The sequence below is a fragment of the Cebus imitator genome, unplaced genomic scaffold (genome assembly GCF_001604975.1).
Source record: "Cebus imitator isolate Cc_AM_T3 unplaced genomic scaffold, Cebus_imitator-1.0 Scaffold88, whole genome shotgun sequence".
Classification (NCBI taxonomy): domain Eukaryota; kingdom Metazoa; phylum Chordata; class Mammalia; order Primates; family Cebidae; genus Cebus; species Cebus imitator.
Window position 1 is genome coordinate 248,832 of NW_016107403.1, and position 16,388 is coordinate 265,219.

The following is a 16,388-nucleotide window of genomic DNA, read 5'->3' on the forward strand; positions in this document are numbered from 1 at the left end:
CCCTGCACACCCGTAGCGGGGTCCCCACACCCACCAGCAGTCCTCCCTTTCCAAGAGGCACCCCCAACAGAAGACAATTGGGGTCGCCCATTCTTTGTTCACATCCCCTTCTTGTCAAATAACTTATATAACTGGAAGGTGATAGAGATCAAAAAGAGGGCCAAAACACCAAATGCTGGCACGAGCTTTAAGAGCAAGGGAAAGCTGCCGGGCTAAACCCAAAATTGGCAGCACCCATGGCATGGCAAAGGGGATTTCTATGGCCTGCAAGCCGGCAGAGATGCATCCAGTGTGAGGGGCTGTGCAGGAGGGAAGTGCTGGGGAACTGCTAAGAGTTCCCGGGAGGGGGTAGTACCGGAGAACTGCTAAGAAGGCGAGAGGGGGAGGGTTAGGTACCTGCCCAGATGGAAAGTTCCCTGGGAGGGGGTAGTGCTGGGAGGCCGGGGAATTTAAGGCCGTGATGTTGCCAAGGTTTTACAATGAAACTCAACATCCCCCCTTCTCTGAGAAGCCCCAGTCTTTGACAGGACTCTTAAAATCTGTATTCCAGACGCATCGCCCCACTTGGGACAACTGCCAACAATTATTACTAATTCTGTTCACCACAGAGGAAAAAGGCAAAATTAGACAGGAAGCCCTGAAAGCCATCATAGGTCCAGGGCGAGGAAAAAGTTTTTTTTCCCTCTACCTGACCCCAATGGGACCTCAACACCTTGGGTGTGGGGGGTCACCAGGCTCTGAACACTTTTCACCGGTATCTTATAGAAGGGGTTCAGGGAGTGGCCCACAAGCCCACTAAACTCTCCGAGGTAGGAACTGTAACTCAGGGTCCACAGGAGTTGCTAGCTGCTTTCCTTGAGCCCTTACTGGACGCCTATTACCCTGAAGCCTGGAGAATCAGCGGGCCATCAATCTGGCTTTTGTTTTCCCAGTCTGCCCCAGACATCAAAAGAAAATTGCGAAAATTAGAGAGGTTCCGGAGAATGAATTTAACTCAGTTGTTAAAAATTGCCCAAAAAGTCTTTAACAATAAAGACACCTTAGAGGCCAAGCAAAATAAGAGAGTTACTAAGGCAGTGATAGCAGCACTCCAGGAAAAACCACAGCTAGCCCTTGGACCACAAATCGATTCGCTGATCTGGGAAATGGCACTGTCATCCATTCCCTGAGTGTCCATATCCACTCCTGTGACGGGACTTGCTCCACAAACTGCAAGCAAATATTTCTTTCAGCGAGGGTCAAGCTTGCCTCTCAATTCCTCCTCCCTTAGCCACAGGGCCACCTCAGCAGATCCTCATCACCTGTGCTCTGTCAGACGAGTATCTCTTGCAGGAAGCTTTATCCTCGGAGGCAGATCAACCACCTGCACCAGACTTCCTCTGCAAATTTCAAGAGAGTGTACCGGGAGTATGGGCTGAAACAAGTCTCCCAGAGTTGGCAAGTCACTGCACCCCAGTCGTGGTCCAGCTATTAGCAACGGCAACTGCAGTCCAGGTGAAGCAATACCCTATGAGCCGGGAAGCCAGGCGAGGAACTGCTCCACACATCACCAGGCTCTTGAAGGGAGGAATCCTCACTACCTGTAAGTCTCCCTGGAACACCCCCTTGCTCCCCGTGCTAAAATCAGGCACACAGGACTATTGGCCTGTGCAGGACTTGAGGGAGGTGAATAAACTGGTAGAAACTGTTCATCCTACGGTTCCAAATCCATACACCCTCCTAAGTCTCTTGGACCCAGAACACCATTACACTGTCTTGGATCTTAAAGATGCATTCTTTTGCATCCCACTAGCCCCTGTTAGCCAGCCTATATTTGCTTTTGAATGGACCGACCCTGATACTGGAGTCTTGGGGCAACTCACTCGGAGAAAACTGCCTCAGGGGTTCAAAAACTCCCCCACTCTGTTTGATGAGGCACTTAGCCAAGACCTTGCTGCCTTCCGAGCTGAGTTCCCAGAGTGTACCCTACTCTAATACATGGATGACTTACTCTTGGCTACGAAAACCCAGGAGGCCTGTAAAGAGACCATCCAGTCATTATTGAAAAAAACCCTGCAGACTTTGGGGTACCGGGTCTCAGCTAAAAAGGCCCAAATCTGCCAGCCAAAAGTGACTTACCTGGGCTATGTTATAGAGAAGGGCAACTGGGCACTGGCACCCAGCCGAGTCCAAGCAGTGCTGCAAATACCCAACCCCACCACAAAATGCCAAGTTCGAGAATTCCTTGGGGCAGTAGGGTACTACAGGCTATGGATTTTGGGATTTGCTGAGATAGCCAAGCCCCTGTATGCCTGCGCTGGAGGAAATCAGCCCTTGACATGGACAGAGGTGGAGCAACAGGCTTTTGACAAGCTTAAGGCTGCCCTGACTGTAGCCCCAGACTTGGCCTTGCCAGACATCTCTAAACCTTTTCAGTTGTTTGTGCATGAGAAACAGGGAGTCGCTAAGCGGGTGCTCACCCAGACATTGGGACCCTGGTCCCGGCCAGTTGCCTACCTTTCAAAAAGACTTGATCCTGTAGCCTCTGGGTGGCCAGCTTGTTTGAGGTCGGTGGCAGCTACGGCCCTGTTAGTCAAAGAAGCGGACAAACTGACTTTGGGGCAGGAGTTGAACTTAGTGGCACCCCATGCGGTGGAGTTGCTACTCCGTGGAGCTCTGGGAAAATGGATGTCTAATGCCCGCATAGTCCAATACCAGGTCTTACTTTTGGACCAGCCCCGCATAAAATTTTCAAAAACCACAGTTTTAAACCCCACCACACTGCTACCTGACAGCGAGCCAGGGAAGCCCATATATGACTGCCGACAGACAATAGATGTCCTCCACGCTGCGCGACCGGGTCTCACCAACGTCCCCCTGCAGAACCCAGAGGAGGTACTGTATACAGATGGCAGCAGTTTCATGGTCGACGGAGTCAGGTATGCTGGGGCAGCTGTGGTCACTCTAGAGCGGGTTATCTGGGCCCAGGCTCTTCCACATGGAACCTCAGCCCAAAAGGCTGAACTTATAGCTTTAATAAAGGCCTTGGACTGGGCAGAGGAAAAAAATTGTTAACATCTACATGGATAGCTGGTATGCCTTTGCTACGGCCCATGTGCATGGTGTCATTTATAAAGAAAGAGTGTTGCTTACCTCAAAGGGAAAAATCATCAAAAACAAAGAGGAGATCCGAGCTCTACTAGAAGCTATATGGAAGCCTAAGGCAGTGGCATTGATGCACTGCAAAGGACACCAGAAGGGAGATTCACCAGAGACAAGGGGAAATAGGGCAGCTGACCTACAGGCCAGACCGGCAGCCTTGGGGCCAGTAAAACCTCTGACCCTCCTTGTGGCTCTGCCGGCCCCAACCCTGCCTCCTACCCAAACATATTTGCCTGAGGAAGAAAACTTTGCCAAAGAACAGGGGGGACGACGAGATTCCACAGGATGGTGGATTCTACTGGACACAAGAATTGTGCTCCCCGAGGCTCTAGGACAGGCTCTAGTTAAGGACACACACCAGGCCGCTCACTTAGGGCAAACAAAATTAACCAAGCTGCTGAGGGTTAGATACTACATTCCACACTTATATAAGATTGTTAGAAAAACTACTACTTGTTGTAATGTATGTGCCAGGGTAAATCCAGGAGGCAGTAGGCCTAGTCAGGCAGGGATAAGACTTAAAGGTATTAGCCCAGGGGAACACTGGGGGTTAGATTTTACTGAAATAAAGCCCCCAGAGTGTGGCTGTAAGTACGTCCTTGTGTTTGTAAACAGTTTCTCTGGATGGGTCGAGGCTTTTCCTACTAGGTCAGAAACCGCACTGGTAGTAGAGAAAAAATTATTACAGGACCTGGTTCCTCAGTTTGGCTTGCCCCCGACACTGGGATAAGATAATGGCCCTGCATTTACAGCACAGGTTTCCTGGAAACTACACTGTGCCTATCGCCCCCAGAGTTCAGGGCAGGTTGAAAAGATGAACCGGACCATAAAGAAAACTTTAATAAAATTCATTCTAGAAACCAGTGAAAACTGGGTCAACCTGCTTCCTTTTGTTCTCCTCTGTACCCGATGTACTCCCTATAAAAAAGTTTTACTCCTTTTAAAATTATGTTTGGAAGGCCCCCTCCCTTACTCCCCAGACTCGCGGACGCCGCACATGCTGGAGTCCATAACCATACACTCCTTAAGTCCTTGCAGGCATTCCAGTCTGTTCAGTCCCAGGTGCACATGCTCATCAGTGGAACTCGACCTACCCCAGTGGATTTCACTGACCAGCCGGTACACCCCTTCCAGCCAGGGGACGAAGTCCTGGTGAAGAGAGTCACTGCCTCCGGCCTAACTCCTCGCTGGAAAGGACCCTACACTGTAATCCTGGTCACCCCCATGGCAATCAAGGTGGACGGACTGACTGCCTGGATTCACCACTCACACGTCAAGACTGCCCCCCCAGGTGCAGGATGGGAAGCGGTTCCATCCTCAACGGACCCCCTAAAGCTAAGACTATTGCACCGTTCTTGGTCATCATCCTAATCTCCCTGATTCCTGCAACCATCCTCCAAAAGGGACCCTCCTTGGCACACACCTACTATTGATGGGTCATCACCGAGGGCTCCACTGGAGCATATGTTAGTTCCTTAACCGGAAAGGGATCCACCCTAGCAACCTAACCCTGGAGTACACTCCGGAGACCCCCATTACCTTCTCCCTGGACCTCTGTGCCCTCCTGGACCCCCACTTAAATTTCAGGACAAGTGGAGGTATAGCTGGGTGCAGCAGTTTAGGGGCAGAGCGACAACTCCAGACCATGGGGTTATATCTGCGCCCAGGATCCACCGCACCAAAAAGATGGAACTGTGGAGATTTAAATGAATTCTTTTGCCCCCATTGGGGTTGTAAGACTATCTCCACTATAACAGGATATACTGCAAACAGAAACTCTTTCATTTCTTTCACCCGAGACCCTCCCCCAAACCCCTGGCTAACATTCCTGCTCACTGGATTAGCAGGCCCCTTGGTGCTAATGGTCCTAGGGTTAACATTTGGACCATGCCTTTTAAACATGCTCCTCAAATTTATCCAGGAAGAAACAGATTTGGTCAAATTGATGGTTCTGAGATCCAAATACGGGCCCTTGTGTCAAAAAGAGGAAACCTATTAAAGATTTAATACATGTTAAAAGAACAGGGGGGAATGTGATATTGTGCCAGAATTGCTAGCCTTTGCTTTAGTTATTTCGTAATAACTAAAATAAGCAGCCCAGGACAACTAAGATCTGTGTGTAAACAAATGCTTATCTTGACTTCTGTAAACCACTGAAGTAACAAACAGAATGACAAAAGTCCCCTGGCCCTTGGAATGTCCGGAGACCCCTGCCCTCGTCTCCACCCAGGAGGTGAATTACAGAATCCCCTGGACCTTGGAATGTCCAAAACCTTTTCATCCCCATCCCCGCTCCTTACCCCCACTCCCAAGGTGGTTTTTCGGGTATAAAAAGTCTTGGCACCCTCCTTTTGACACCACAGGTTGGAGAGACGTGAGTCCTCTGTGGTCACCGGCATAATAAATGACCCTGCAATCTGGCATACTTTTGTCTTGGTGCTAACTTTCTACACTTGATCCAATACAAGACTTGTGCCTGGCTTCTTCTATTAACACATTGTTTTAAAGATTTATTCAAGTTGTAACATGTGATGAGAAAAAGAACAGCTCAGAGCAGTTCAAGCTGTGTGAGGTATGCAAAAATTTATCAGGCCCCGAAAACATGATTATAGGACTTAAGTCATGCTCCCTACCCCCAGACCCATGCTTGAGGTAATTGTTCAAAGTCATTTTGTTCCTTACTAGTTAGTTGCCTCACCTATTATCTTCCATGTTCCTGGAATTTGTGATGCAAAGAACAATGTATAGTCAATCAATAGTTTATGTTATTTTCTTGTAAATTTTTGGTAAACAACTTAGGAACTAACTGCTCCTTATTTGCATTTGAAAATCTAGTAGTAACTGCTGCTAATTGGAACGTATATTTAGGGCAACTCAAATCTGTGATCCCAGGCTGCAATCCTCAAGTTTGGTCCAAATAAACTCTCTGCTTATGTTGATTTAGCTTCCTTTTAGGTTGACACATGTATCAGTTCTAATAATATTTCATTGTATGTATGTAAAGTCTTTTTTTCATCCATTAGTGTGTTGAGGGATATTTAGATTATTTTAGATGCATGTAAAAGTTTTGTCTGGATATATGTTTTCAATACTTTTGTATGCATAAAGTAGAAGTAGAGCATCGTATGGTAACTCTATGTTTAATCATTTGAGAAACTGTCAGACTGTTTTTATTTTCTTGTTTTTATGATAAGACAGGATCTCACTGTGTTGTCCAGGCTAGTCTTGAACTCTTGAATTCAAGCAATACTCCCACCTCAGCCTCTCGAGTAGCTGGATTATAGGCATGTGACACTGTGTCTATGAAGACTGTTTTTCAATGCAGCTGTATAATTTTTCATTTCTTCCAACAATGTATAATAATTTCTTCATATTTTCACCAATACTTCTTAATATTTGTCTTTTATTTTAGCCATAATGATGTAAGGTGGTATCTCATTGTGGTTTTGACTTACATTTTCCTCATGGGTAATGACATTGAGCATCTTTTCATACGCTTGATGGCCATTTGTATATCTTCTTTGAAGAAATGAAACTGCCTTTGCAAAAATTATAACAGTGAGAGAAATCTTACTTAACTTGCTCCGTCTTGCTCCTAACATCATAAGCTAACTGCCCATCCTCACTCCTGGGCATAGACCAAGCTCACTTTGTGAGGAATTTAGTTTGCAGTTTAACTTAAGACAAGGATGAAAATAGTCCCTCCCAAAATTGACCCTCTCTGGAGACTGAAACTTCCTTCTTAAGACTAATGAGAGGCCACAAGGTTAAGATTATGGGAGAGACCTGAATTCTGCTAAAATGTAGGTATAGTTAAATGATAACCAGCCATCGTTCCCTACTTTTCTTTTGTCTTCTCTCTTCTTTATTTTTTTAGACAGAGTCTAGCTCTGTCACCCAGGCTGGAGTGCAGTGGCACAATTTCAGCTCACTGCAACCTCTGTACCTCTGCCTCCTAGATTCAATAAATTCTCATGCCAAAGCCCCCTGAGTAGCTGGGACTACAGTGCCCAAAACCATTCCCAGCTAATTTTTTGTATTTTAGTAGTTAAAGGATATCACCATGTTGCCCAAGGTGGTCTTGATCTCCTGAGCTCAGGCTATCTTCCCTCCTTGGTCTCCTAAAGTGCTAGGATTACAGGCACTTTGTTTTTGTATAATTGCTTACTGCTTAAGAGTCAGGTAGCCAGAATTCATAAGATTTACCATTTCCTCAATTGCTTCTACAGATAACACCACTATTTTAAAATCTAAGATTGGACTTTGAGATATTTTTCAAAGTTTTACATTCAGGTGAACCAACCGATGTCACCCAAATGCGTGACCCATACCAAAGAAGTTACTCAACCAGTCCTGAGAGCCTCACCCAGAAACTGACTCAACCTGCAAAGACAATTTGGATTCTCATATGATTTCATCCTAACCAATCATAAATCCCCTTTCCCCAGAAACTGACTCAGCCTGCAAAGACAGTTTGGATACTCATATAATTTCATCTTGTATTCTCCCCTCTCTGCCAAATTATACTTAAAAACCCTAGCCTCCAAGCTGTCAAGAAGGTAAACTTGAGAAAAATCTCCCATCCTTCTACTAGGCTACCTTGTGATAATTAAACTCTTTCTCTGCTACAACACTACTGTCTCAGTGAATTGGCTTTGTCTGTGCTGTAGGCAAGAAGAATCTGTTGGGCTATAACAGAAATGTCTATTCAGATCATTTATTCATTTTTAAATTTGGTTATTTTATTTTTGTTTGTAGGAGTTCTCTATATTAAAAATTCCCTATCAGATATATCACTGGCAAATATTTTCCCTCATTCTGTAGGTTGGCTTTTTCACTATTTTGATATTGTCTACCGAAGCACAAAAGTTTTTTGGTTTTGATAAGGTTATCTATATTTTCTTTGTTGCTTGTGATTTTGGATGTCACCACTAAAAATTCTTTGCAAAATCCAAGGTCATATAGAATTACATCTATGTTTTCTGCTAAGAGTTTTACAGTTTACCCCTCTCTTCTTCTAATAGTTTTAGTGTATGAGTTATTATATTTACATATTTGATTTACATGGATTCAACATATTAAGTATTTGTTAATTTTTAGATATTTTTTGAGAAAAGGGTCCAACTTCATTTTATTGCATGCAGCTAGCCAGTTTTCCCAGGAACACTTTTTTTTTTTTCTTTTTTTTAAAGAGTATTCTTTCCTCAATAAATGTTCATGGCACACTTATTAAAAATCAGTTGGCCACAGATGTTTGATTTTATTCTGGACTTTCAATGTTATTCCATTGTATGTTTATCTTTGTACAACATTGTCTTATTATTATTTCTTTGTAGAAAATTTTGAAATTAGGAAGTATGAGTCCTATTTTGTTGGTGTTTTTTTTGTTGTTGTTGTTTTGTTTTGTTTTGTTTTTCAGAATTGTTTTGGATATTCTGGATCACTCACAATTTCATACGGATTTCAGAATCAGCTTGTCAATTTCTACAAGGAAGCCAGCTAAAATTCTAGTATGAATTGCATTGTATGTATAGATCAGTTTGGAAATTATTGCCATTATGATGTTAAATCTTTCAACCAATGAACATAAGATTCTTTTGAAAATGTAAGTAAATTTCTAACATTTCCCTCTACAGTGTTTTGTATTTTTTAGAGTATAAGTTTTGAACTTCTTTTGTTATTCTTCAATATTTTATTATTTGTTATGCTATTATAAATATAATTATATTTTAGATTTAATTTTTCATATTGATCATTGTAAGTGTATACAAATTTAACTTTTGTGTATTGATCATGTAACCTGAAAACTTGCTGAACTTATTTATTAACTCTAATATAGTTCTATAGGGAATTCCTCAAGATTTCCTGTATCTTAGATTATGTAATCTGTAAATAGAGTTGATCATGCTTCTTCCTTTACAATTTGAACGCTTTTTACTTCTTTTCTTGCAAAATTTCCCTGGACATAAATTCCAGCACAATGTCACATAGATGTGGTGAAAGCACAATATCCATATCTTGTTCCTGATCTCATTGAGAAAGCGTCCAATCCTTCAGCATTAAGTACATTGATAGCTATAGATGTTTTCATAGATGCTAATACGGTTTGGATGGTTTTTTGTCTTTAACAGAAACTACAGTACAATTTAGAATACATGTGATGAAAGCAGACATCCTTGTCTTGTTCCTGATCTTACGGAGAAAGAGCCAGTCCTTCAGCATTAAATACAATAATAGCTATGGATTTTTCATAGATGCTGATATAGTTTGGATGTTTGTTTATCCCCTCCAAATCTCATGTTGGAATTTGGAGGTGGGGCCTCTTGAGATTAGGCCATGGGAGCCAGTCCCTCATGAATTGTTTAATACCATCTCCTTGATGATAAGTAAGTTGTTGCTCAGTTAGTTCATGCTAGAGCTGGTTGTTTAAAAGTCTAGGACCTACTAGTCCCTTGTTTCTGCTCTTGCCATTTGACATTCCTACTCCCCCTTCAATATCTACCATAATTGGAAGCTTCCTGGAGTCTCAAAAAAAATCCAGGCAGATTATGGCACTATGCTTCTCATACAACCTACAGGTACATGAGCTTATTAAAACTCTTTTCTTTATAACACCCAGTCTCAGGTATTTTTTATAGAAATACAAAAACAGTGTACCACAGAAACTTGGTACCAGGAATGGGCTTTTTTCTATGAAGACACTTGAGGATGTGGAAACAGCATTGGAACTAGATAATGAGCAGACCTTGGAAGAGTTTGGAGGGCTCAGAAGAAGATAGAAAGGCAAAGGAAAGTTTGGAATGTCTTAGAGACTTGTTAAGTGATTGTTACCAAAATAGTGTTAGAAATATTGATGGCAAAGTTTAGGCTGATGAAGTCTCAGATGGAAATGAGAAACTTACTGGGAACTAGAAAAGGCTACTCTTGTTATGCCTTAGCAAAGGGCATGGCTGCATTGTGTCTGTGGCCCAGGGTTCTATGGAAGGTTGACCTTAATAGTGATGACCTAGATTATTTGGCAGAAGACATTTCTATCAGGAAAGCATTCAAGATGTGGAATGGCTGCTTCTAATAGCCTACAATCAGAGGCAAGTGAAAAGGAATGACTTAAAAAAGAAACTTATATTTAAAAGTGAAGCAGAGAGTAAAAGTTTGGAAAATTTGCAGTCTAGACATGTGGCAGAGAAACGAAAAGCATGTTCAGGACCTGAAAGTTGTAGAGCAACCACTGGCTAGAGTGATTAATATGACTAAAAGAGAGTCAAGTGCTAACATCCAAGACAATGTGAAAAAGGCCTCAAAGGCATTTCAGAGATCTTGGAGACAGCATGTCTCATCATAAGCCCAAAGGCTTAGGGGAAAGAATGGTTTCAGGGGCCAAGCCACCAGCTCACTGCCCTTCTCAGCCTTGGGAAATACTCCCTGCATCCAGGCTGTTCCAGCTTTAGCTGAGTTCATGTCTCACATCCAGGGGACACTGGTGCAAGTGGTAGACTCCTAAGGCCTTGCCTTCGTGGCTTTGCAGGATTCAGCAGACATAGCTGCTCTCACAGGCTGGAATTGAGTGTTTATGGCTCATGGCTATTCCATGTACAGGGTGCACACTACCAGTGACTCTACCATTCTGGAATCTGGAGGACTGTGACCCTCTCCTCACTGCTCCATTAGGCAGTACCTCAGTGCAGACTTTGTGTGGGGATTCCATCCCCACTTTTCCCCTCTGTGCTGTCCTAGTAGGGTTCTCTGTGAGGGCACCCCCCCTGCAGCAGGCATCTACCTGGATATACAGATTTTTTCATACATCCTCTGAAATCTAGACAGAGGCTCCCAAGCCTTAACTCTTGGACTTGATGTACCTTCAGGCTTAACACCATGTGGAAGCCCAGGCTTATGGCTCACACCCTCTGAAGCAATGACCTGTACTGTACCTGGACACCTTTGGGCCACAGCTGAAGCTGGGGTGGCTAGGATGCAGGAAACAGTGTCTGAAGGCTGCACAGGGAAGGAGGGGCACTGGGCCTTGCCCATATAACCATTGAGTTCCCCTAGGCCGGGCTGCCACAAAGGTCACTGAAATGCCTTCAAAGCTTTTTCCTTATTGTCCTGGATGTTAGTATTTGGCTTTTTTTTTCACTTATGCAAACTGATGCAGCCTGCTTGCATTCTTACCTTGAAAATGGGCTTTTCTTCTCTGCTTTATGGCCACAATGCAAAATTTCCAAACTTCTCTGCTTCCCCTTTAAATAAAAGTTTCAATCTGAGGTTCTTTGCTCACACATATGAGCATAGGATGTTAGAAGCAGCCATGCCGTATCTTGAACACTTAACTGCATAGAAATGTCTTCTGCCAGATACCCCAAAGCATCATTTTCAAGTTCAAAGTTCTGCATATTCCTAGGGCATGAACACAATCCAGCCAAGCTCTTTGCTAAGGCATAACAGAAGTAACCTTTGCTCCAACTTCAATTACCAATAAGTTCCTCATTACCACCTGAGACCTCATCAGCCTGGCCTTCACTGTTCATATCACTATTAGCATTTGGTCCCAACCATTAAACCAGTCTGTAGGAACTTTCAAACTTTCACTCATCTTCCTATCTTATCTTAAGCCCTCCAAGCTCTTCTAACCTCTGCCTGTTACCCAGTTCCAAAGCTGCTTCCACTTTTTCAGGTATTTTTATAGCAATGCCCCACTACCAGTACCAATTTTCTGTATTAGACCATTCTTATACTGCCATAAAGAAATACCTGAAACTGGGTAATTTTTAAAGAAAAGAGGTTTAATTGGCCACAGTTCTGCAGGCTGTACAGGAGGCATGATGTTAGCAACAGCTTGGCTTCTGGAGAAGGCTTGGGAAGCTTACAATTATGTTGAAAGGTGAAGAAGGAACAGGCATTTCACATGTTGAAAGCAGGAGCAAGAGCATGAGGAGGGAGATGCCATACGCTTTTAAATGGTCAGGTCTCATGGGAACTCATGATCATGAAAACACCACCAAGGGATTGGTACTAAATCATTGATGAGAAACCTGCCCCATGATTCAGTCATCTCTCACCAGGTCCTACATCCAACACTGGGGATTACAATTCAACATGAGACTTGGGTGGAGACACAGACCCAAATCACATTGATGATGAATTGCATTTATTGAATTACATCTGTTGAACCAGACTTGCCTCTCAGAAATGAAGCCTATTTGATTGTGGTGCTAACAACATTTTTATTTGCTCCTGGATTTGGTTTGCTAGTATTTTGTTGAGGATTTTTATAACTGTGTTCATGGGAGATATCAGCGTAAAGTTTTCCTTTTTCAATGTTTCTCTGCTAGATTCTGTTATTCGGCTGATGATGGCTTCATACAATGAGTTAGAGAACAGCCTCTACTCAAATTTTTGGAATACTTTCAGTATGATTGATATAAGTTCTTCTTTGGACATCTGGAAGAATTCATCCGGTCTTTTTGTAGTTGGTAGGTTTTTCATTACTGATTCAGTTTCAGAACTTGATATTGGTCTATTGAGGGTTTAATTTTTTCCTGATTCAATCTTGAAAGATTATGTATTTCCCAGAATTTATCCATTTTTTTTTTTTAGGTTTTCTAATTTGTGTGCATACAGTTGTTCATAGTATTTGCTGAGGAGTTTGTATTTCTGTGTGACTAGTTGTAATGTCATCTTTGTCATTTCTAATTGTGCTTATTTATATCTTCTTTTTAAATGTAGCTAGCAGTCTAGCAATCTTGTTTATATTTTGGAAGAAGAAACTCTTTATTTCATTGATTTTTTGCTATGAATTTTTGTATCTTAATTATAATTTAGTTCTCTAATTTTAATTATTTCTTCTGCCAGCTTTCAGTTGGTTTTAAACCTCTTTTCTTTTTAAATTATCCACCCTCAGATATTTCTTTATGGCAATTAAAAAAATGGCATAACACAGCTACTCTTTATTAGTTTTAGACATTTTCCTTTTATTTAAAGTTTCTTGAGGGTTTTAATCATGAACACATGCTGGATTGTGTCAAATGGAGTTTGTCCATTTATTAAGATGATGATGTGACTTTGTTTGTTTCTGAGACAGGATCTCACCTTTTCACCCAGGCTCAAATGCAGTAATATCATCATGGCTCACTGCAATCTCGACTCCCTGGGCTCAGGCAATCCTCCCACCTCAGCCTCCCATGTAGATGGGACTACAGGCAAGTGTCATTAAACCAGGTGATTTTGGTCTTTTTTGTAGAGATGGGGTTTCATCATGTGGCACAGGATGGTCTCAAACTCCTTGTTTTAAACAATCTGTCTGCTTTGGCATCCCAAAGTGCTGAGATTATAGGCATGAGCCACTGCACCTGACTAATGTTTTATTTTATTCAATTGAAATAATGCATCCCATTAATATATTTTCAGATTTTGAATCAAACTTGCTTTTTCCTGGGCTAAATCCCATTTTGTCCTGCTGTGTAATTTTTAAAATATGTTGTTGAATTCTGTTTCTTAGCATTTTTAGTTTTGCTATATATCTATATATATATATATATAGATATAAAACATATTTACATTTTATAAGTGTTTTGCTTTTTGTGTAATATATATTTTCCATGTTTATTTTTAGTCTACTCTTAAACTAAAGTGTGTCATCTTCAGATAGCATATAAATGAATTATGTTTTTTGATCCAACTTGAAAAGCTCTGCCTTTTCATTACATTGTTTAATATTTTCGCATTTAATGTTATAGATATAGTTGGATTTATGCCAATTTACTCTTTGTTTTCTATATGCTCCAGGGTCCTTTTTGTTCTTTTATAGCTTTCTTTTGCATTAAGTAAATATATTTTAAGTGGTATTTAATTTTTAAACGATTTTTTAAATTATATGCTTTTAGCATTTGCTCTAGAGTTTACTATATACATTGAAACTTATCCAAATTAGCTTTAGATTTACCTCAGTTTGATTCTAGTGATATATAGAATTGTTACTCCTATACAACTGTATTCTGTGCCTCACTTTTTGTAGCATTTTTATACGTATTGTATCTGTTAATGTTACAAACTTAGCAATATATTATTTTAAGTATTATTTTACCTCTTTTAGTAGTTTTAGGCCATTAAAACTTTACTCACTTCTACCTTATTTGTGCTGTTATTGACAAATACAAAACACACGTTATATTTCTATATGCAATAGGTTCAATGTTATGTTATGTTATATACATATCATTTTGTACCATTGCTTTTAAAATCAGTTATGAGAAGAAAGGAGGAAAATATGCCACATGTTTTTTTATAATTACATAATTCTTTCCACAATATTCTTTGTTTTTTCAAGTTGGACTGAAAATTCCATCTGGTATAACTTGCTTTCATCCTGAAGAACTTCCTTAAGTATTTTATGTGTTGCTGGTCTGCTAGCAACCAATTCTCTAAGATTTTGTTTATCTGTAAAGACCTTTATCTCACTTTTTCGTTTTGAACAAGAGCTTTGCTGAATAGAGGAATCCAGGTTGACACTTTGAGCATTTTAACTTTATCATCCCAATGTCTCTGGTTTCAGTTATTTCTGCCAAGAAGTCAGGTGTGTTAATCTTTTTGGAGTTTTCTTGTAAGTGAAGAAACATATTTCCCTTGTTGCTTTCAAATTTACTCCTTGTCAGAGAGTTTCATTATTTTTAGGATGATGTGTTTGGTTAGCCTTGTGTTTATACTGCTTGGAGTTCATTGAGCTTCCTGGATGCCTAAGTTATTGTTTTTTAATAAATTTGAGTAGTTTCAGTAACTCTTTTTTTGAATACTTGTTCTTTGTCTTCTGTCTTCTCTCCATCTACTCTTAGTACGTGTATGTTTGTGTGATTAATAAGGCCTCGCATTTCTCTGAGGCTGTGTTCATTTTTCTCCATGCTTTTTTTCTTTTCCTTTTACAAGTTGCACAATCTATATCCATTTATCTTTGTTTGCTAGCTTTTATTTTGCCTGTTCAAATCTATGAAGACCCCCCCAAGTAAACTTTTTATTTCAATTATTATACTTTTTAACTTTAGTGGTTTCATTCAGTTCTTTTTATTAATTTCTACTTTTTGTTGATATTTTCTATTTGATATAACATTCCTATCATACTTTTATTACTTCTTTAATTATTACCTTTAGTTTTTGTTTTTTACTGTTAAATATGACATCTGTGTATTCTGACAGGCAGTTTCCGTTTCCTGCTATTTCTCCCAGAGTATGAGCTATATTTTTCTATTTCTTTGCAGATTTCATAATTTTTTATTTGAAATTGGTGCTTTTAGATACTATGTTATAGCGACTCTGGGTACTGGTCCTCCTGTTCCGGTGTTTCTTTGCTGATATGTTTAATGACTGGCTGAACTGTTTTAGTGAAGTCTACACTGTTTCCTTAACTGTGTTAAGCCTTTGATGTTATGACTCAAGGAAGTACAGTTTTGGGCATGCCCATAGTTATCTTGGGATGTCAGTTGTATTGGTAGGATGCTCTTTCACTCTTTTCTGAGCACATCCAGCTATTAACCTCTACTAGTAGCACCTACTCATTGTTCTATTGTTTTCAATATCTCCAGGCTTAAATCCCGCTATTAATTCAATCAAACTAATCCAATCAAATGGTGGTCCCTTTGAGTGAATACTTTCTGAGTTTAGTGTTTCTTCTTTGTTCTGGCCCCAGGAGTGCTCCTCCCAGCTGTCTTATCCCTGGGTTATTTTCTGCAAATTACTATGTTACATTCCAGGCTATATCTTTATTAGATCCATGAATCTTCACATTGCCTATCACCACAATGTCCAATATTTTTGAAAGTACCTTTAGGGTAAAACTTCTCCACGCCTTGTTGCAAATAAAGTCAGTTAATTTGGGGACAGATTAGAAGCTATTGGTTTTATGTTGTGCTTCTCCCCTAGGCAAAGTCTCTGAGCCCAGGCTCTGAAGCTAGGGGTGGGGACAAAGGCAAATCTTTCTCCGAGTGACACATCAGCTCTGGCAGCTGAGCAGTTGGTGGAAGGGGAGGAAATAATAATTATGTCCTCTTTGCTTGTCTTTTCTAACTTGGAACCACATGTTCATGAACAAGAAGAAAAGTTATCAGAGCCCCATTATTCTTAGCATACTGCACCCGCTTAGAACCTATCTTTCGCCGGGCGCGGTGGCTCACGCCTGTAATCCCAGCACTTTGGGAGGCCGAGGCGGGTGGATCACGAGGTCAAGAGATCGAGACCATCCTGGTCAACATAGTGAAACCCCG